Source organism: Gorilla gorilla, chromosome 5 (assembly GCF_029281585.2).
Source record: "Gorilla gorilla gorilla isolate KB3781 chromosome 5, NHGRI_mGorGor1-v2.1_pri, whole genome shotgun sequence".
NCBI classification, from domain to species: domain Eukaryota; kingdom Metazoa; phylum Chordata; class Mammalia; order Primates; family Hominidae; genus Gorilla; species Gorilla gorilla.
Genome location: NC_073229.2, coordinates 149816946 through 149840433, shown reverse-complemented (window position 1 = coordinate 149840433; position 23488 = coordinate 149816946). Strand labels below are relative to the sequence as shown.

Sequence of the window (23488 nt, the reverse complement as noted above, 5' to 3'; positions counted from 1 at the left end):
TCTGCTCAGTTTTCCTATCTGTAAAAGGCAATAGTAATCAAAGATACGCCATGGGATGTGGGCAAGGATTGAGCTGATAATGCTTACAAAATAGTGCACACTGTCTGGCACATTGTAAACACTCACAACATGCCCTAAGTGTGCCTAGAAAATATTTCTGAAATGGCTTTGCCAAATTTATGTACGAGGTTGCTCATTGCAATATTATAGTGGTAAAAAATTGGAAATAACAAACATATCCAGGAATACAGGCTAAGAGTCTAAAAAAATTTGTTAACAAACAATTTAAGTTAATTTAGAAGAGTAGAGTTCTATGCAAATACACAACATACATGTGTTGATAGATACTGGATGTGAATGCACCAAAATTTTAACATTTTGCTGATTCTCCCTTTCCCCATCATTAGCAGGCATTACTTTATTTTTTTTTCCAGAAATGCCATGTTTTATAACCTCAATCTCTGTGAAATAATATGCCTAATTTCTGTTTAGGAATATGTGTCCTTTAGAATGAGAAATCTCCTCAGCCTAAGCCTCTGCAAAGCCCTGCTTCCCTGCATTCAGCACCTAGACATATTTTTATAATCAGCAAAAAAGAGGTGTAAAAAATGATTTCCTTGATAAGTAGTATCTTGCAGGCTGTTACAACACAACTCATTGGAGGTAGGCAGGCAGATCCACGGCAGATTTCCTGCCTCTGAGCTCTCTCCACTTTCTGTTCTTGGTAAGCTCTCAGAGTGACCTTGTTATCCCCTCTGCAGAAATAAAAATTGCTTATGGTCTTTAAAATAAAGGTATCTGAATTTGAATTCAGATACATTCCTAGCCTTGTTGCTCAAGAGTTTTATGTCTTTGAGCATGAAGAAAGAAGGAAGCAGAATCCATATTTATAAGGGGTGTGCTGGGATACACTTTACATAAAAGTTAAACTAGAGGCCAGGCGCAGTGGCTCACGCCTGTAATCCCAGCACTTTGGGAGGCCGAGGTTGTTGGATCACTTGAGGTCAGGAGTTCAAGACCAGTCTGAGCAACATGGTGAAACGTCGTCTCTACTAAAAACACAAAAATTAGCTGGGCATGGTGGTGCTTGCCTGGGATTCCAGCTACTCGGGAGGCTGAGGCACAAAAATCACTTGAACTTGGGAGGTGGAGGTTGCAGCGAGCCAAGATAGCACCACTGCACTCCAGCCTGGGTGACAGAGTGAGACTCTGTCACAAAAAAAAAAAAAAAAGTTAAGCTAGAGACCACACAGTGGGACAGTGTGGTGGAATGGTGACTCAACCCCAAGTCTTCACACTGCACATCCTCTGCTTTTTTGCTCTGCCTCTAACAGTTGGCCTGGCCTGGTGTGAATTGGTTTTCTTGTCTGCAAAGTGGGAATAATAAGGGGATTAAATGAGGTGGCCTGTTTGGAAGTGCATGGAACATGATACATGCCCATCTTGCAACCGCGTGATAAAGGTCTTGGATGAAGAAACCAAAAGGGGCTTACTTAAAGCTGGGAACAGAACTTCAGGGTTCTGATTTCTAGGTGGATAGTCTCTCTACCAATACACACACTCTGATACATACTGTAATTATTTCCATGAAAAAAACAATTAGAAGTAAATGCATTGTTGCTGTTTTATGTTCAGGTCAAAAGGATTTCTTGATCCTGATAAAACATTTACATCCCTAGGTTACCCTATTTTGTGTTCAGTGTCATACCATGAAAGATATCTCTAAGTGAAAGAATTGACTGATGTTGATGATTTTAAAAGTGAAACCATATGCCAAATTGCCTCTCAAGAGCTAAGAAATAAATTCCTGCTGATATTCTCTCAGCCTTTGTCTTGTTTGAAATATTTAGATCTGATAGCAGAAGGGCCAGGAGCTGGGTCTTCTCTACATTTTGCCAATGCCAGTGAGGTACTTACTGCAGCATCAAAGTGAATGATCAGCAGTTTTGGGGGCAACCCATCAAGGGGTACAGTTAGCTGTAGTTTCACTTCATCTCAGAATAGGAGACATTTCACAAATTATATTTTGCAAATGAGTTATTTTAAATAGCTGAGATGCCCTATCTGATATGGCCCATGGTTGTGATATTTACATTATGAGCAATATCATTTTCCTTACTTTTTATTATAATCTTTTTTTTTTTTCCTGCCAAACCCGATGGCTGAAGGAGTACCTCTAGCTCCCGCAGTGGCTCAGGGCTGCAATCTGCTCTGTGTCTGCTCCCCTGACCGTGGGCACACAAAGTAGGCTTCTAAAGATTCCACTGTTTGCTTCAAGCCTCACGCTGAGTCCCTGCTGTTGACCACATTTTGAATGTTTTTCTAATAATTTTTCAACTACTTCCCTGAAAAAAGAGTTCATTTCTGAAATCATCTGTTGGTAATTAGGGTGACCAGCTACTTGTCTTCTATTATAAGGCCTAGATCAGAATTTCATGGGCAGTGGCATTCAAAGTCAGCTTTGTATTGCAAAGGAGTGCAGGTTCATTGGGAGAGTTTTGGAATCACTGTGATTCTACAGTCTGGAAGCTTTTGGTCAATACGTGGCAAAGTTGTCGATAATGAAGACAATTGAAATTTGTAAAGTGACGTATAGTTAAAAAGCAACTCATGAAACCAGCAATTCATCCACCAGAATTTCCTAAGGATCTGCTACATGGTCTATTCTCAGAAAATTCACAGGTAAGTAAACTATAATAATTTCTTTGGTCCTCATGATAACTGTGTGAGGCAGGATTTATTTCTCTGAGATATGATTATTTAGGGTGGGAGCAACTGATTTCTGGGAACAGTGAAATTGATGTCAGTATTTTCACACATGTATAGGTCAGAGCTGGTCCTCAAACCCAGGACCCCGTGCTCCAAAGTCTTGCTCTTTCCCATGAGCGTGGACTCTGGACTCAGACACCTGCATCTCATTCTGATCTCCAATGCTACATAGTTGGGAGACTGCAATCATTACTTAGCCTCTTAGCTTCTGCCTCCCCATCTGTAAGATGAGGGACATCATTCTGGTTACTTTCTAGGGTTATTGTCAGGATTATAGGAGCTATGCATGTGGAGCATTTAGCACAGTGCCTGGCACATATAAACATCTCAACAAATGCTCTCTGTGAGAGGAATAACAAGAATGATTATGAAAATCATTCATATGATTATAGCTACAGTATGAAGCTCACCTACTGGACACTCTTACAAGATCCTCGAGAAAAATATCCCACAGATGTGCAGTGAAACCAAGGAGGTTATGTCAGTTTCCATTTTTTTGCTAGTGATTATAAAATTAAAAATGTATCTTAATTAGATCATTTATTTATTCAACAATGAATATTTCCTAAGAATATATTGCGTGTCAGGGCCGGGCATGGTGGTTTATGACTATAATCCCAGTACTTTGGGAGGCTGAGGCAGGAGAATTTCTTGAGCCCAGGAATCAGGAGTTTGAGACTAGCCTGGGCAACATAGCCCTGTCTCTAGTTAAAAAAAAAAAAAAAATATATATATATATATATATATATACACACATATATATATGTATATATACACACACATACATATATATGTGTGTATATATATACACACATATATATGTATATATATACACACATATATGTATATATACACACACACACATATATATGTGTGTATATATATACACACACACATATATGTGTATATATATATACACACACTATATATATAAAATGTGTCAGATGTGGATCTAGATGCTGGAAACTTACATTCTAGGAGCTAATCTTTAATCTTCAGAATAGTATAATATGTTGAAAATTATCCATATTAGTATTTTACATGTGAATAAAATGTGACTTGGAGAGATATATAATTTGCCTGCAGTCACCTGGCTGCTAAGCTGCAGGGCCAGGATGCTAATTCAGATCCTTTGCCACCAAGTCCAGGGCTGCTGCTGTTATTGTCTGTAGCAAGAGAGCTTCTTCATTCCAGTGTCACCCTTCCTTTCCTTGATGAAGGGGTGGAAGTGACTGTAGTATACCATATACGTTAGGCAAATCTAAAGTCTTAGATTATAATTTATTCAGAGAGGCCCAAATAGGAAATTTTTTATAAAAAGAAGTAAATAAGAAACAGATTCATTGAGAGGTGAAATGGTAGATTCTGCTATTTCCACATAGATTTGTTCTATAGACAGGTGGATGTTTACTGTTAAAATCATCAAAAAAATACTCTAAAATCATTTTTTTTGCCTCACAACCAGATTCACTAGTAACATGCATGCACATAAGTACACTTTCTGTGTGCAACATAAATATCTAACATTAACTCAGGCAGTCACTGGCTAACATGAGGATTTTACACTGACACTCAGTATGTGTTAAACTGAATTAAATTATTTTACAATCTAAAATAAGTGGAATTAAGAATCAACTGATGTCTTCTCATAAGATAATCATTTATATACAGTACTTGAAGAAGCCTATTTCATCCAGATTTGTTCTCCTTTCTTTCAGTAAATGAATTCTAAATTCCAGCCATTTCTTTTTTGGGTGCTATTTATTTATTTTACCACTTTTAATTTATATCTGAAATTCAGCACCAGTCACATACCTGATGTACTTAATATCAGGTACTTTTGCCAGGAATTTCAGATAGACTTGTTCCCTGTCTGAACCTGTACTTTCTTCCTTATATCCTGGGCAGCAGGGTCTGGAGCAACCACTCATAAAGGTGTAGGTTTGTCCAATACATGAAGAAGTAGGGGGGGACTCAAGAGCCCACAGATAAACTATAGGGTGAACTTTAAAAACCCTTAAGAACCAAAATCCTACCATAGGATCATCAGGAGAATAGGACTGCTTCATCATTCATTCATTCATTCATATTTATATTTCTTTAGCTGGGCTTTTCTGTAGAACTTTTTGAAAACCTGTTACCAATCCGCCTACTTACCATACAGTAGCACTGAATTCCAGGTAAGTGTAGTGGGCCCACCACTAATTTTTTACGATTGTGTTGAATCCTAATCCTGAATTCTAAGCTTCAAAATCAGTGGAAAATAAGTAGCATCTTTTTTCTTTGTTTGTTTGTTTGTTTGTTTATTTATTTTTAGATGGAGTCTCGCTCTGTTGCCCAGGCTGGAGTGCAGTGGTGCAATCTCACGTCACTGCAACCTTTCCCTCCTGGGTTCAAGTAATTTTCCTGCCTCAGCCTCTTGAGTAGCTGGGACTACAGGCTCGCGCCACCATGCCCAGATGATTTTTCTATTTTTAGTAGAGACGGGGTGTCACCATGTTGGCCAGGCTGGTCTCGAACTTCTGACCTCAGCTGGTCTGCCTGCCTCAGCCTCCCAAAGTGTTGGGATTACAGGCATGAGCCACCGCGCCCCGCCCATATTTTTTCTTTTTTACCTAGTTCACCGATCAATATCTCTAATTGGCCAGGGGCAGAACAGAACTCCTACAGAACACCAATCAGTGTAAACTGGTCTTTTCTAGTCTCCCCACCTGTGGGTATAGATGGCTCATAATATCATCAAAACTCAGATTTTGCTGGCTCTTTCCTTTACTTGGTGATGTATGCTCCTCTCTTCTCAGATGCTCCTGAGTCCCTGTGGGTTTTGTGCATGTGCTTAGCGTAACCTCCACCCCCACTCTTCCAGGCTCCATGCCTGTTCTGCCTGGCATCGTTATGGATGCTCTGAATTCCTGAGGTGCCCAGCTATGCAGTGACGTATGGTGATGTGGGAGAGTGCTGTCCTATAGTTGGCTACAGGAATCTTAAAAGAACCCTTTCTGTGGTCCAACATTTTGCAGAGTTTTCAAAGAAAGAAGCCTCCCTTCTCTACTCATAATCCTCTTGCTTTCATGGTTGAAAAGGGTGGATACTGGGCTGGTAGGCAAACTGCAGTAACACAAATGTCAGCACTATCCCTCCCCTTCAACCAACGCTCTTGGCTACACTCTGAGGTTGTGAGACCTCCCAGGAGGTGCCTCAGGCCACAGACAGATGGCTTCAGAGTCCTTCCCTACCACTTGGCCACACAGACCCAAATATATCTGAATCCCACTTAGACTCAAGCTCCAATCTTTACTGCATATTCCCCAGTGGAAGATAAACTGTTTTTAACTGCTTTTTAGAAAAAACCTGTTTAACTATAATAGCAGTGATCTAAAAACTTTCACATGTGAATTAAATGACGCCTCAGTGGGGGCAGAGAAATGAAAGGGACTAAAACTTCTCTGAATTTCAGGATGATTAAATAATAATAGTAGAAAAATGGACAATTCTGCATTCAATACAAGTGAGACTTCTAGTTAACAAAAACCCCAATGAAATACTGCATATTCTTAAAGCAGATGAACAATTATACAGGAAATAGAGAAGTCTAAACCTTGTAGCCTGTTATCTATCTTTACCTTAAGTCTGAAAATGTCAAAGGACAATTAAGAAATTATTAATCATGGTGTAGAGTAATGGAGGATGTTTCTCACAAACGTCGTCTTTCCCTCTCAGTGACCTCCTATTTTGGGAGGTGGTCATGAACAAGCATAAACTTGATACTCTTATCCATATGGCTGAGCGGATTAGGATGGGTGTCAGGTTGTGCCAGGAGTGAGTGGCTAGAAGCACGGCTGCCCTTGATGAGCAGAACTGAAATCATCACTCAGGCAATCGCTAGTGAAAGCCTTGAGTGAATACCTCTAAAACCCCAGTCTCCATTGAAAAAGGAATTGCATTTGACACTGGAAGCACACTTCATGGATCTCGTGTGGATGACTTTCCTTTGATGTCTGCAGTGTTCACTGCTGTGCTGCACATGTGCCCAACTACAAAATGTAATTGGGATGATCCAGAACTTTAGTCGGACCATGAGAACAAATCATGAGCAATCAGGAAATAGGATAAATTCAAAAGTTCCATAATGTGGGAGCCTCAATCAGTTTTCCCAAAAGTATGTAATAATACCCAATTAGTCTGAAACACACTGTCATTTTGATAGTTACCACTACAATCATCTGTAGGAATATGAAGAATTCTTATGCATTAAATTGCTGATTTTCCATGAGAGGCTTCTTTTGGTAATACTGCACTCAGCTTGCACATTCCTTGTTCTGTTTGTCTTTTCATCTAACTTGACAGGTTTATAGAATCAGTATTGAAAAACTGCAAGTTTAATCTTGGGAGTGTATATTGAAATTCTGGGCCTCAAATAACAATTTTGGGACTCCCAGGCTGCTGCTTCTTTATTCTGTCCATACCTGCCTGTCATCTGTTCAGAGAGTTTGTGCTATTTCCCCAAGGTGGCCCAGTATCACTTGGCTCCCACACCTGCTACCTGGCCATTCTTCTGTTGTATGATGTGACATTATTGGACTTTGCGTTTGTGTGTCTATTTTTGGATTGGGTTTCTGAACCTTTGTTGCCTACTCTGAGCAGGTTGTTTTTGCTTCCTGTAGAGAATCTGGAAGACTACTCTGCCAAGACATCTCAAAAAGTAAGTCTTCAACTAAGTGTTCATTGAATTCAGGGAAATTGGAAAGTTTTGTAAAAATAAATTGAATTCCCCTTTTTTTCTGGTGTTTCTCTTGAGGATAATACATCAGAGCAATTAGTGATTTAGTTATTTGGAAAAAGTAAGATTCCTCATCTATGCATAAACTCTAGTCTTTAAAAAAAAAAAAAAAACCTGGTGTGCCTGAGGTTACACAGCTTTAGTTAAATAACCCTGTAAATCCACATTAAAATCCTTGCAAAATTATAAAAGAAAAAAATAATGAAAGAAAGAAGAAAAAGAAGAAAGGACATCTCTTTCCCAGTTGGTCCCCCAATCATCAACACCACCAAAAACTTCCAAAGTTCTAAATTTGCTTTCCATTAAGACAGTGGTTAGATGGCAGCTGTTGAGCCTCTTAAGTGAATACACGATATGGTAATAAACATCATTCAGAAATAGGCTTTTTGTTCACTTTACTAGGAAGCACAATAATGAGCTCTGCATGTTCACTACACGTTTTATACCAGATCCTGACTTGAACAAAGGGAGGGGTGTCGCTACGATTGTTTTACTCCCTACCTAGAAAATAGAAACGTTTGTTTTGTCTTTGAATTCCAGTCACCCTTGACTATGCAGTGCATTGTAAAATGCTCTTTGAAGTTCATGTGTCATCCATTTAAAGTGAACACTACAGGTTAGCGTGTGCTGCTTTTCCCTCCAATTGTGCTTGGTGTCCCAGTTTCTCTGGGGAAGGTTCAAACCTGACAACACCCTTCCCTTATTGTATAGAAGTCTATGCATAATGCTGGTTTTGCCAGATGGAGTCTGAACGTTTATGACTGCTAGCTTTCTGTTTGTGTAGGAATCCAATTTATAGGGAAATAGACGGTGATCATTTTAATGCAATCAAATGTCCTGAAAAGTACTCCCTGGATGTCTCATGCTCTATGCTCAGCTGGCTGTGTGTAACAATTGACATGTCTTCTCATTCTCTATAGCACTGGGCAGTCCTGGGGAAAGTAGGGAGAAGACAGTTGTGGTTCAGAACCATTGTTTGCTGGAGGAGATATGCGTGGAAGGAAGAAAAAACTGGAATTTAAGAATATCCCAGTGTGTGGTTTAGAACTCTATTTGGGAGTCCACAGAAGCAACCAGATATGTCTTATATACTAATGTTGAGTCTGGACATCTTAAAAGTTACACATAAAATATTCTTTGGGATGGCATGTACTCTGCTCTATGTGGGCATAACACTTTATGGTTTACAAGGCGCCGTTGGTTTTTTTTTTTTAACATTCATTTAATCCTCATAACATTGCTATGAAGTTGAGACCACTATTTTTCTTTTCTAAATAAGAAGAGAGCACAGGTTTTGAAAGAGTGATGTTGCGTTCAGATTCCTGTTCTACTATCTCACTTTACCCCACCTAGGGATTAAACGAGACAACTTTTGAAAAGTGTTTAGGGGCTCAACGAAAATTTTTTTTGCCCTTTTCCTTCCATCCCATCTTTACCAGCTAGATAGATTAACTACAGGGAAAGTGATCGTGAGACTGAAGCTAAGCATTATTTGTATATCGAATAATCAAAGTAATGAATTCTTTAGACTTGCTTCTGTTGATAATCAGGGTTGTATAGAATTGGGCCTGTAAAGCTTAAGGGTGAAATTAGTCATTGAAGAGAAGCAAAATGCAGGCTCCATATAATTTGAGGGATGTTGCTTTAGATTTTTGACATATTACTTAGGAATGAATTGATGAATTATACTTATCCTATTATAAATTTAAATCTGTGATCCACTCAAATCTCTGATCTTGAGCCTCTCACTTGTAAAGTGGAAGGATCTAAACAGTCATTATGACTTTGAAAAAAATGCTGAAAATCATCTTGCCACCCCTTTCATTTTACAGAGGTAACGGGACTTGTTCAAGGTCAAGCAGATGAAACTGGACCTGAACACAGTTCTTCTTTTTGCCACATGATTTCTTAACCCTTGGATTAATGCACTTTCCATTATATTTTGTAATTAAAATAAACTCATTTCGATAAGTTAAAATGAAGTTGTTATAAATGGCAATGTGTGGACCTTATCTGGATGCTGATCCAAACAAACAAACAAACAAGTTTTAAAAATGATGAAATTCAAGAGATGATTGCAAATGAAAACACTGAGCAGATATTAAGGAATTATTATTTTGTTTTTAGATGTGGTCATGGGATTGTGGTTACGTTAAGAAAAATGTAGAATTATTGTTAAGAGATCCATAGTGAAATATTAATTAATGAAATGATATATTTTGGATTTGCTTCAAATCATATAGTGGAGGTGGGTACAGAAGAAACCAGATTTGCCTTGAACTGGTAATGTTTGAGTCGGGTGATGAGTATATGGGGGTTCATTATGCTGTTCTATTTTAATGTGTGTTTGAAATTCTCCATTAATAAAGAAAAATACATGACCAGTTATATTTCTGTGTATACTTGGTATTTCCACTGTTAGGCTTTTCATTTGTCTTCTGATCTTGTTGTATGCACAAGGAAGCGATAAATTATTATTTATTCTTCTCCCAAGAAATTGGTTTGCTTTTTTCTGAATCATAAAATTAAACTTATCCTCCTTTTTGTTTTGGATGTTAGAAAACTTAGGACAAAATTTGTGGCAAATCACATTCATTTATTCTTTTATTTATTCAACTGAACTGAAGTGATGCTAAGATGGACTTATTTGTCCTCTACCTAGTTTTTCACGAGCAGGGATTCTAGACAGTTAATGTTGGAGGGTGCATGGTGCTATGGTTTAAGTCCCAGGATTAGACTGTTTGAGCTGGTAGCTCACCTTTGCCATAATTGACAAACTTGCCTCTGAAACTCAGGGTAAGCATTGTACAATGGAGATAATGATAGAACTTACCTCAATAATAAATGTGGGAATTAAATGAAACAATACTTTTTTTGCCCTTAGAAACAATTTATAAGAAAAAAAAAATCCATCAAAAAGTGGGTGAAGTATATGAACAGACACTTTTCAAAAGAAGACATTTATGCGGCCAACGAACATATGGAAAAAAAGCTCATCATCACTGGTCATTAGAGAAATGCAAATCAAAACCACAATGAGATACCATCTCACTCCAGTTAGAATGGCAATCATTAAAAATCAGGCAACAACAGATGCTGGAGAGGATGTGGAGAAATAGGAATGCTTTTACACTGTTGGTGAGAGTGTAAATTAGTACAACCATTGTGGAAGACAGTGTGGTGATTCCTTAAGGATCTAAAACCAGAAACACCATTTGACCCAGCAATCCCATTACTGGGTATATATCCAAAGGATTATAAATCATTCTACTATAAAGACACATGCAGCACTGTTCACAATAGCAAAGACTTGGAACCAACCCAAATGCCCATCAATGATAGACTGGATAAAGAAAATGTGGCACATATACACCATGGAATACTATGCAGCCATAAAAAATGATGAATTCATGTCCTTTGCAGGGACATGGATGAAGCTGGAAACCATAATTCTCAGCAAACTAACACAAGAGCAGAAAAACAAACACCACATATTCTCACTCATAAGTAGGGGTTGAACAATGAGAACACATGGACACAGGGAGGGGAACATTGCACACTGGGGCCTGTTGTGGGGAGGTATAGCATTAGAAGAAATACCTAACATAGATGACGGGTTGATGGGTGCAGCAAACCACCATGGCACGTGTATACCTATGTAACAAACCTGCATGTTCTGCACATGTATCCCAGAACTTAAAGTATAAAAAAAAAAAAAAAGAAAAGAATCAGGGTTGAGTATATGGGAAGCACTCCATCAATTTTTGCTTTTATTAATATTATCAACAAATAATTATTTAATACCACTATATGCTAAGCAGGAGGCTGGAGAGGGAGATTTCCACAGTGTCCCCTAATTTCATTTTGGATTATATCTTAACTCTGTCACCTTTTCTTCTAATTCAACATTATTTAAATTCATCTTTTCTTGTTATATTTTATGTATTTATATAAGCATTTATGCATTATTTTAAGAATAAGGTAGGATATAAATAAAAATGTTGTTTTTAGGATTATGTTCATGCCTAATTCTAGGCATATTTAAAGTAATAATCTGAAAGATAAAGTATTTGATAAACTAATTACCCCCTGAGAGCTGCATGATTTAAAATTCAAAAACGCAGTAGTGAGATAACCAAAATCTGAAGTCAGTGAACGCTGAAATTTGAGAGAGACTTTCTAAGTTTCTAAATTGAAATTATCTCACCGGGGCACGGCGGCTCATGCCTGTAATCTCAGCACTTTGGGAGGCTGAGGCTGGCGGATCACTTGAGGTCAGGAGTTCAAGACCGGTCTGGGCAACATGGTGAAACCCTATCTCTACAAAAAATAAAAAAAATTAGCCGGGCGTGGTGGTGCATGCCCGTAGTCCCAGCTACTCGCGAGGCTGAAGCAGGATAATCACTTGAACTCAGGCGGTGCAGGTATCAGTGAGCTGAGATCGCACCCCTGCACTCCAGCCTGGGAATGCAAGACTCTGTCACAAAACAAAACAAACAAAACACAGCAAAACAACCCTTTTAGTTGTGTGAACGAAAGTTATCTGAAAAGCGAATTCGGAGGAAAGAGACTTTATTTCAGTGAACAGTTTGCAAACCAAGGAGATGAAGCCTTTGGTGTAAAACAAAGGTGCGTTTCAGAGAACAATGGGAGGGTTTGGGTTTTATATCAAAAATTCCCATCAGGGTTCCCAATCAGGTATATTTATACAAATTAAGGTTTGGCAAACTTGTGTAGTTCTGATGGGTCTCTATAGCTGGGTTCTGATTTGTCTGTATAGCTGAGTTCTGATTGGTTGATACTACTGAGCCCTTATTGATTGATACAGCTGAGCCCTGATCGTTGCGGTAGGTGAGCACTGATTTGGTTGGTTCAGGTGAGCTCTGAAAATCCCAAAGTTAAATAGAGGTGTGGGTTTTTGGGGAACTCAGAGAACCTGTGTGACCTAAGTCAGCAAATGACTGCTTGGCTCAATTTAAAATTTGGGCCCAGATAACCACTCAGGATCTGTCTTAAAGGATTGGCTTGTTCAGATTCATATTTGGTCACAGCTGGTACTCAGATTCCCTGCTGTAAATCACCCTCTTCATATCTTTCACATTTAGTTAATTTCTATTTTTCTTATTTAATTTTACCTACTTAAAACAATGTGAGCAGGGAAATCAAGTGTGTTATTATGCCAACAGATCTTCAGTGACTTAATAAGGTTTGACCCACCTGTTATTGTACAACTTTTCCCGCTGTTCTGGGATCTGTTGATAGATATTAGCTGTAGTTGGTTGGTGTGGGCCTGACAAGGCATTCTCAGAGTGCACAGTAATGTGTGAGTCTGTACAGGCACCAGACCCTAGATCAGCCTTAAATTATAACTTGTTCAGCATGGTATTTAGAAAAGTGGTGGGTTTCTATTAAGGCCCAATCAATTGGGAAAGAAATCACATTTAAAAGCCATCATTATTTTAAAATTAGCAGACTTCAACAAAGTCTATAAAATCAGTATTCTATTTTTTAAAAGGTAATGCCAATTTGTTAATCCATGATATTAATGTTAATTTTCCTGATTTTGGTAAGTCTACTGTGGTTACATAAGAGAAAGACCTTGCTCTTAGGAAAGGCATACTGAAGAGTTTAGGAGTAAAGGGACATGATGTCTGCAACTTACAAATGGTTGAGAGAATGAAGGACAACAAATGGGAAAAAATATATAAACAATTTGTTAATCTGGGTAAAGGATATATGGAAATTCCTTGTCCTACCTATTTTGTAACATTTCCATATACTTGAAATTATACCACTATAAAAAGGTTTAAAAGGTAATGAAAGAATTCTTTACTTAAAATAGTGAGATATTTTTGGGAGTGATGTTTCAGTCTAGAAGATATTTTTTCCTCCCTGATTTGTCATCACTGCTACAAAGAAAAAAAGATCTGCTTCTCCGTCCATAGGCAGGGGAAAATGCCTAGAAACGCTAGTATATTCTGGCATACAATATTAAGCTTAACTTAGAAATGGAACATGAAAAAGGATGCAGAATATGTCACCTTTCTGGCATTTCAAGGCCCAGTGAACTCTTAACGATGAAACCATGATCATCGCAAACCAGGAACAAAGATTGTCCTCATTCATATATTGCAGAGTTAGAAAGCTTAAATGAATCATTCTTGTGATTCTCCCACAGAACACAATGTTGTGATAATGAATCTGACAACAACAAACCATATTCTTCACTTAAAGTTAAGTGTCAGCCTGGCCAACATGGTGCAACCCCATCTCTACCAAAAATACAAAAATTAGCCGGGTGTAGTGGCACATGCCTATAGTCCCAACTACTTGGGAGGCTAAAGCAGGAGAATTGCTTGAACCCTGGAGGTCAAGGCTGCAGTGAGCTGAAATCATGCCACTGCTCTCCAGCCTGGCTGACAGAGTGCGACCCTGAGACTCTGCCTCAAAAAACCAAAAAAATGTTAAGTGTGATGTTTGTGCTGGATAGAGGCAAAAAGACTTCCCCACCCTCCACCACTTTCTTCCACAGCAAAGCTTTTAGAGTAAATTTCAACCCATATCTGAGGCTACAAATTGAGAGGGTTTCTCCAAATTGTCTAATTACCTGACTTTTTCATCTTTGGAAAGATACATGGTTAGAGTAAAATCAACGATTTCCACTTGACATAAGCACTTCTACTTATGCATTGAGTTCTTATTTTCATATCATTGTGCAAAGGGATATGCAACTGGTGGTCTATGTCAAGGTTGGAATTCTTTGAAAACACATGCAAATAACTGGAAAAATTACAACAAAGTCTTGGATGTTGTAGGTTGAAATCCCAGTGAAAGACTGATTAGTGATAATTTCAAGCATTTATTGAAATAATGATAGCTCCACACATAAAACTAAGAATGTGTGGCATAAAATGTGCTATAGGAGAAATGAAAAGGAAGAATAATATTAATACGTAGTTCTTATGATCAAGTTGCCGTAATTCTAATGGGGATATAAGATGAACATACTCAAGGCAATAGAAGACCAAGTATGGTGCATTGATGAGAACACCAGTCCTGGAGTTGGTGATCTCAGCTTGGTCTCTGATTAACTGACCTCAACACAGCTCTCTACCCCCACTTGTTTGCAGTTCTCTTACCTTTGCAATGAGGGGTTGAGCTCCAGATTCTCTTCTAATGCTAAATTGTATTTTCTATAATTACAACATAAAATTCAACTTCTCAAGTGGTAGTAACATTGTTAGAAATGTGTTATATATTGTTCAAAGATCTAGTCTTATACAATATAAATAATTATTTCTGAGATTTTCTAAGTGACAGAAGGCCAATCTCCAAACATTTTAGGTAATCTTTACTTTAGAAGATGAGAAACTCTTTGGATTTATATTTTTAGCTCATTCTGGCATTTAAGCCCTGAGTCATTCTATTTGAAAAACACATTGGTTTTTAAATGTCAGAATATGAAATATTTATAACACATATCTACAATGATTGAATAAGCTATTAATATAATGCTAACACAAATAAAACAAGGTGCATGTTATTACAACCCTGGAGAAAGGAAGGGCATTAAAAAATTCAATTATGTTGGAAGAGTCAAAAGCTCCCATGAGCGCTGACAATAATTACAGTAGTTACATCCTGACAATCTGAGAATGCTGGTGCTGGGGAAAGGGTGGGTGGTATGCAGAATCCTTCCTCTCCAAACAAACAAACAAACAAACAAAAATACAACAAAACGACAACAACAAAAGAGTCGGCAAATCATGCCTGAATTATGGTTACTTCTTTCTTTATGTTACAGATCATAAACTTTGGTCTGCCTTTTTGCTGATTTTTACTGTACAGATGGGAGTGCTTTAAGAAATTCTGATCTCCAAAAATCCCCACTTACACAACACATCAGTTCTGGAATGATCATTTCCTTGGCAATGTTACTTTACACAGCCATCAAAGTAGCCATAGGTTACTTAGATATAAAATAACCTTCCTTGGCAAGATTACTTTAAACAGCCATAGAGGTAGCCATATGTTACTTCTACGCACATATAAAGTATAGTTTGATTTGCCAAGCAAATTGACTATTAAAACTGAGAATATAGTAACAACCTCTTTTTGGAGATTCTCCAAATCAAGCAAACAAGCAAAAAACAGACACCAAAAGAACCTCTTCAAAACTTAAAGATGATAAAATACACAATTATTTAGTAAATTTATTATATGAAGAGTCTCAAGACAAAAGTATTTTCACTGGCAATACATTAGGTCTGTAATCTCTTAGAAACAATTCTGAAGTACAAAAAAACTTGGAACACTATTTTTTTTCTCCCCGCTTTATTTGATAGCAAAACTTGAGCTGACCTGAACAAATTTGGTAGGAAACCTCATTTAATCTGATGTCTTTTTATAGTCTTATTTACTATATGTAGTGTGAATATTTGTGATTTTCTCTACAGAAATATTAATGGTCTTAATTATATAAGACTATGCCAGACTCTGCTGATGTGATATGTTATATGCAGCTGATGTACTGTATTATCTTTCTAAAATTCAAAAATTTCTGAATTTTGAAGTATATATGGCTACACAGATTTCAGATAAGGAATTATGGACTCTAATATTTGAATTTAGTTGAGCTGACATTGAATCCTCCATTTATATGGATTTGTTTTTTAAATCATTAATGCTGTAGGTTTGTTTTTATTTATAGATATTCCTTCCTTTGCCTCTTTCACCTTCCTGAAGAGTTGACTATAAAGTGAATATTTCAATGTGACTCATATTTTCCCATGGATTGCCTTAGATCCCAAAGATACCAGAAACCCATAGATACTACTAATACGAATACCTATGACTATAAATGAAACAGGTTGGGTTTTATAATAAAAATAACTTAAAGTAACATAATTATAAAATCATGTAATTAAAAGGGGAAATTAATATTATAATATTAGTCAAAATAAATTGAAAAATCTGAAGTATATGAATATATTTCTCAAAATCTAAAAGTTTACCCTTTGGGACTCAGCTCACATAAGAAAGAGATTGGTTATTGCCTTGAGAAGCTTTGGCTGGATATTTCTGTTATTATTCCAAAGTGAAGATATACATTTGAAATATAAAGTGTTTAGTAGCTTGCAACAGAAAACAGTGTAGATAAAATACTTTCTTTTGACCCTGCTGCAAACTTTCTGAGTGCCCTTAACCAGGCTACTTTTCTCTCTTTATAATGATAGATTGTATCTAATCTCTTTCCAGATTTAAATCCTATAGACTTACAATGTATTTTTCCATATTTCAATTTAAAAAGGTTATTATGTCCTGGTTAACTAAGAAATAAAGTTCTGATATTGTCTAGGATTTTAGAAAAGTCATTTTTTTTCCTTTGGGATCTGTCTTTTTAAAAATTTTAAATTGAATTTAATTTTATTATAAGTTCCAGGATACATGTGCAGGACGTGCGGGTTTGTTACATAGGTAAACCTGTGCCATGGTGGTTTGCTGCACCTATGAACCCAACCTTGGTATTAAGCCCAGCATACATTAACTATTTATCCTGATGCTCTCCCTTCCCCAACTCCTCCTTGCCAACAGGCCTCAGTGTGTGTTGTTCCCCATTCGTGTCCATGTGTTCTCATTGTTCAGCTCCCACTAATAAGTGAGAACACACAGTGTTTGGTTTTCTGTTCCTGTGTTAGTTTGCTGAGGATAATGGCTTCAAACTCATCCATGTCCCTGCAAAGACATGATCTTGTTCCCTTTTATGGCTGCATAGTATTCCATGGAGGCTTTTACACTGTTGGTGGGAGTGTAAATTAGTTCAACTAATTTGAAGAAGTGTGGCGATTCCTCAAAGAATAGAAAAGTCAAATGTTTTTATCAGGAACTTGAAAATGAGACGTGCTGCCCAGGGAAGTGCTGAATGAGTATTCTACAAGGCTCACAGGGGATTTTTCCAGGGCACAGGGCTCAAAATGCTGGAAGGGTGGGAACAGGAAGGGACATGTGTAGTGTGGTGGAAGGGCTAGCAAAGGTAGGTCACTGGGCAAACATTAAATAAGGCTAATTATGTTCTTTCTTTTAGGGCCTCCAACCATAAAAAGGAAAACTGAAGAAAAGCAAAATAGATGGGTGTTAAGGGCATAGAAATGGAATGAATCTTTTTTTGAAATACACAGAAAACAAACATATATAGTTATTTTTTCAGAGCCATTAGAAGCACAGTAGAACAAAGCCTGAGAGGTTTCAGTACCTGAGAAAGGTGCTAGGAGATTCTCAAGGTATAGTAGCGACTTGACTAGTCTAAGGCAAGCTAAGGAAGATGTAGGGTCAATTAAATTATTTAAAGCTGGCAACCAGAGCAGAAGAGATTAAGCAGTAGTTAAGAGCAATAAAAGGATATTTTCCCTGTTTCTTGAAACCTTTCTCTAAATAGTGTATATCGTCTTTTAAATCTTGCCATTCTATGTAGACTGTGCTTATGTGAAGTGAAATATAAAAATGTACCAGTCATGTTAAAGTGAAGAAAGAAATGTAAGTTGTAAGTGTACGTTTAATTTTTTTTAGAAACTGCCCAACTGTTTTCCAGGGTGGCTGTACCATTTTATATTCCCAGCAGCAGTGCATGAGTGATTCAGTTTCTCTGCATCCGTTTGATGTCACTACTTTTTATTTTAGTCATTTTGATAGGTGCGTAGTGATATCTCACTGTGGTTTTAATTTAATTTGATGTTTATCTTATATCCTTATCAGCTTTAGAATTTTGGGGGATAGATTTATTGGGATTTTGTACATAGACAATTATGTAATCTGCAAATAAGGACATTTTTATTTGTCCATTCCAATCAGTATTGCTTTCACTTACCTTTCTTGCCTTATCCAGTGGCTAGAACTTCCAGTACTGCGTTGAATAAAAGTAGATATTCTTTCCTTGTTTTGGATCTTAAAGAGTTCAATTTGTCCTCACTGAGTATACGGTATTAGCCGTAGGCTTTGTCCATGATCTTACCATGTTTAGGAAGTTTCCCTTATTCCTAACTTTCAGAGAGTTTTTATCATAAAGGGGTATTGAATTTTATCAACTGCTTTTTCTGCCATCAGTAGATATCATTGTGTCATTTTTATTCCTTTGCCTCTCAGTATAGTGGATTAAATAGATTGGCTTTCAAATATTGAACAAGCCTTACATCTCTGGAATTAACCCACTTGGTCATGATCTACAATTCTTTTTACATATTGCTGAATTCTATTTCATAATATTTTATTAAGAATTTCTGTGTTTGTATTCTTGAGGTATAGTGGTCTGTAGTTTCCTTTGTTTATGCTGTGTGGCTTTGGGATCAAGGTAATACTAGTTCACAAAACACCTTGGAAAGCTCTTCCTCCTCTTCTATTTTCTGAAGTAGATGGAAATAAACTTTGTTAATTCTTTAAATGTTTAATAGAATATTCAGTGAAACTATCTGGGCCTGGAGATTTCTTTTTTGAATTTTAAAATTTTGAATTCAATTTCCTTATTATGATAGGACTATTCAAATTACGTATTTCATATTGGATAAATTAAGGAAGTTTGTGCTTTTCCAAGAATTTATTCATTTTAAGTTCTCAAATTTATGTGTGTAAAGTCGTTCATAGTATTCTTATCTTTTTATGTCTCCAGGTGTGTGTCCGGAATTGGTGGGTTCTCGGTCTCACTGACTTCAAGAATGAAGCCGCGGACCCTTGCGGTGAGTGTTACAGCTCTTAAGGTGGCGAGTCTGGAGTTTGTGCCTTCTGATGTTCCGATGTGTTCGGAGTTTCTTCCTTCTGGTGGGTTCGTGGTCTCGCTGGCTCAGGAGTGAAGCTGCAGACGTTCTCCGTGAGTGTTACAGCTAAGGCGGGGCGTCTGGAGTTGTTCCTTCCTCCCGGTGGGCTGGTGGTCTCTCTGGCTTCAGGAGCGAAGCTGCAGACCTTCGCGGTGAGTGTTACAGCTCATAAAAGCAGTGTGGACCCAAAGAGTGAGCAGTAGCAAGATTCATTGCAAAGAGCAAAAGAACAAAGCTTCCACAGTGTGGAAGGGGATCCGAGCGGGTTGCCACTGCTAGCTCGGGCAGCCCGCTTTTATTCTCTTATCTGGCCCCACCCACGTCCTGCTGATTGGTAGAGCCCAGTGGTCTGTTTTGACAGGGCACTGATTGGTGCCTTTACAATCCCTGAGCTAGATACAAAGGTTCTCCACGTCCCCATCAGATTAGATACAGAGTATGGACACAAAGGTTCTCCAAGGCCCTACCAGAGCAGCTAGAAACAGAGTGTGGATTGGTGCACTCACAAACCCTGAGCTAAACACAGGGTGCTGATTGGTGTGTTTACAAACTTTGAGCTAGATACAGAGTGCCCATTGGTGTATTTACAATCCCTGAGCTAGACATAAAGGTTCTCCAAGGCCCCACCAGACTCAGGAGCCCAGCTGGCTTCACCCAGTGGATCCTGCACCGGGGCTGCAGGTGGAGCTGCCTGCCAGTCCCACGCCTTGCGCCTGCACTCCTCAGCCCTTGGGTGGTCAATGGGACCAGGCGCCAGTGGAGCAGGGGGTGGTGCTCGTGGGGGAGGCTCGGGCCACACAGGAGCCCACGGAGGGGGTGGGAGGCTCAGGCATGGCGGGCTGCAGGTCCCAAGTCCTGCCCCACGGGAAGGCAGCTAAGGCCCGGCGAGAAATTGAGCGCAGTGCCGGTGGGCTGGCACTGCTGGGGAACCCAGTACACCCTCCGCAGCCGCTGGCCCAGGTGCTAAGCCCCTCATTGCCTGGGGCTGGCAGGGCCGGCCGGCTGCTGCTAGTGCAGGGCTCGCCAAGCCCACGCCCACCCGGAACTCCCGCTGGCCCGCAAGCGCAGCCCGCAGCCCTGGTTCCCGCTCGCGCCTCTCCCTCCACACCTCCCTGCAAGCTGAGGGAGTAGGCTCTGGCCTTAGCCAGCCCAGAAAGGGGCTCCCGTAGTGCAGCGGTGGGCTGAAGGGCTCCTCAAGTGCCGCCAAAGTGGGAGCCCAGGCAGAGGAGGCGCCGAGAGCAAGCGACGGCTGTGAGGACTGCTAGCACGTTGTCACCTCTCACAGGGTCTGTAGTGCTTTCCTCTGTTTCATTCCTGACATTGGTAATTCATATCTTCTGTTTTTTTTAATTGTCAGTTTTGCTGGCGTTTTGTCAATTTTATTATTATTTTCAAATAATTAGCTTTTTGTTTGATTTTCCCCATTATTTTTTCTGTTTTCAATTTTATTGATTTCTACACTTATCTTTATTATTTTTCTTTTATACCTTTGAGTTCATCTTGGTCTTTTCTAGATTCTTTAGGTGGGGGATTAGATTATTGATTTGAGACTCTTGCTGTTTTTAATGCTACAGTTTAGTGCCATAAATGTTTTAGCATTGTTTTAGCTCTGTCCAGTGAATTTTGTTATGTGCATTTTTATTTTCATTCAGTCAAGTGCATTTAAAAATTTTCTATTAAGATGTCCTGTTTAAACTATGTCAATTATATTTTTTAAAGTGGTTTTTGGTGTATTCCCAAGGCTATACAACCATCACCACTAATTCCAGAATATTTTCATCAGTCCCCAAAGAAACCATGTACCCAATAGCAGTCACAGAGCATTCCTCCCTGCTTCCAGTCCCTGGCAACCACTAATCTATTCTCTGTCTCTACAATTTGCCTATTCTGGATGTTTCATATAAATAGAATCATAAAATATGTAGCCTTTTGTGTCTGACTTCTTTTACTTAGCGTAGAGTTTTCAAGGTCCATCCATGCTGTAGCATACATCAGTACTTCACAGTTCTTCATGACTGAATAATATCATTGTGTGGATATAACACATTCTGTTTATGGATTCATCAGCTCATGGACATTAGAGTTATTTACACTTTTTGTCTATTTTGAATAATGTTGCTATAAACATTCACATACATGAATGCTTTTGTGTGAACTTACATTTACAGTTTCCTTGGCTATATTCCTAAGAGTGAAATTGTTGAGTCACACAGCTATCTTTACTTAACAAACTGTCGTCCAAAACAGCTGCCCCTACATTCTGTTTAAAAAAATTATTGCATATTTTCTTCTTGAACTTTAAAAAATATATCTGTGTCCAGGCACGGTGGCTCACGCCTGTAATCCCAGCACTTTGGCAGGCCGAGGCAGGTGGATCACAAGGTCAGGAGATCGAGACCATCCTGGCCAACATGGTGAAACCCTGTCTCTACTAAAATACAAAAAATTAGCCGGGCGTGGTGGCACATGACTGTAGTTCCAGCTACTCAGGAGGCTGAGGCAGGGGAATCGCTTGAACCCGGGAGGTGGAGGTTGCGGTGAGCCGAGATTGCGCCACTGGACTCTAGCCTGGCGACAGAGCGAGACTCCGTCCCCCCACCAAACTATATATATATATATATATATATATTTGTATTTTCACTCCATTTTAAAATATATTTAAATCTTATATTTATCTGAACTTTGTTTTGAAATTAGAGGTGAGGTAGGAAAATAAGTCATATTTTTTTCTGGGGGCTGTTTATTCATCTGAGCAACATCTTTTTATTACTAGTTTAAAATGTCACCTTTACATATACTAAATTTCCATAGGTAATTAGATCTATTTTTTGACCGTTTTTGTTTCATTAGTATGGATTTTTATTTATGAACCAGTACCACACTGTTTTCATTATTTTATTTTTCTAGTATAATTTCTGACAGGATTAGTTCTCCCTCATTATTTGCTTTTTCAAAAAGGTTTCCAACTCTTCTTGCTTGTTTATCCACTCTTATTGGTGTAGTTTATTTGCCACTAGTAGTCCTTGGGGAGATTCACTTCTATCTCTCAAAAAACAAGTAAGAAAAAATTTACAGAGTGAAGGAAGATGATGTTACTTGCTTTGCTGTGGAAGTTATGGAATATAATGTTAATTTAAATCATAGTTCCTTTAGCCTGAGATCTTTCCTGATTGTTGCCTCATCTATTTACCATTGAGCTAGTTGGCAGGGATGTGGGTAAAGGCTAAACATGTAGATTTGAACAACATATCCTATCTTTCCTCTACTTAGAGCACTAGACTAATGATTCCAATTTTTACCTCTATCCAAATCAGGTTCATGGTTTAAAGGTATTAATTCAGAACTCAAATAATTATCTGTAAGTGATTAAACCAACTCTATAAAAGCAAATACATACAATTTACTAAACGATTCACTAAATTGTAATAACAATAATTTAATAAGAGTGTTAAATACTGTTTGGCTGTTGAAAGATTACTTATATGTAGGTTACATCTGGGGTCTATGAGTGCAGTCCTTCTGCCTTCTCCTAAGAATCACCATGAAGTTGTTATTGGTTCTTGAACAGGCCAGTGATTTATTTGAAGTAATTCCACTTTGCAAAGAAAATGTGACAATCATACGTTGCCAAGGTGAAATGGAAGAAAGGCTGGACACCTGCAGGCCAGTTAAAATATGTGACAGAAGCAAAGCAATTTATGGCCTGCTGGTGGGAGGAAAAACAGGTTTGAGAAATATCACAAAAGGAAATTTGAAGGTAGAATCAAAGGAGCTTAATCATTGGATGTATTATCTTCAGCATGGGATATAGTATGTGGAGGCGTTAACAATAATTTCTTCACAATTTGCCTCTCCTAGGAGGCCTGTTTTCGTGAATGTTGCTCAGCTCTGTTTTGGCCTGTGCTTCGTTGCCCTCCGTTCGCTTTATAATGATGTTTTACACTGCGGTACGTCGCTACTTTCACACAATGTCAAGTGGCCTCATGCTTGTGCGTGATTTCTCCTAAAGCAGTCTGTGTGCTTCTCATAGGCAGGGAGCGTCTTGCTTATTTTGCGGAATCTAATGGAGGTATTCTAACTATGGTAGGGTTTTAATAAATATAGTTGACTGATAGAGTGACCTGGGGAAAAAGAA

The 23488-nt window shown here is 38.4% G+C and overlaps 1 long non-coding RNA gene across 1 annotated transcript in view; it reads left to right on the top strand.

Annotated features, from left to right (window-relative positions):
- Positions 1–23488, top strand: part of LOC129534089 (uncharacterized) — a 169009-nt gene that overhangs the window by 82898 nt on the left and 62623 nt on the right. Inside the window, exon 4 of the long non-coding RNA XR_010134362.1 lies at positions 19209–19275. This is a non-coding gene — a long non-coding RNA (uncharacterized lncRNA). The remainder of the gene's footprint in view (positions 1–19208; positions 19276–23488) is intronic.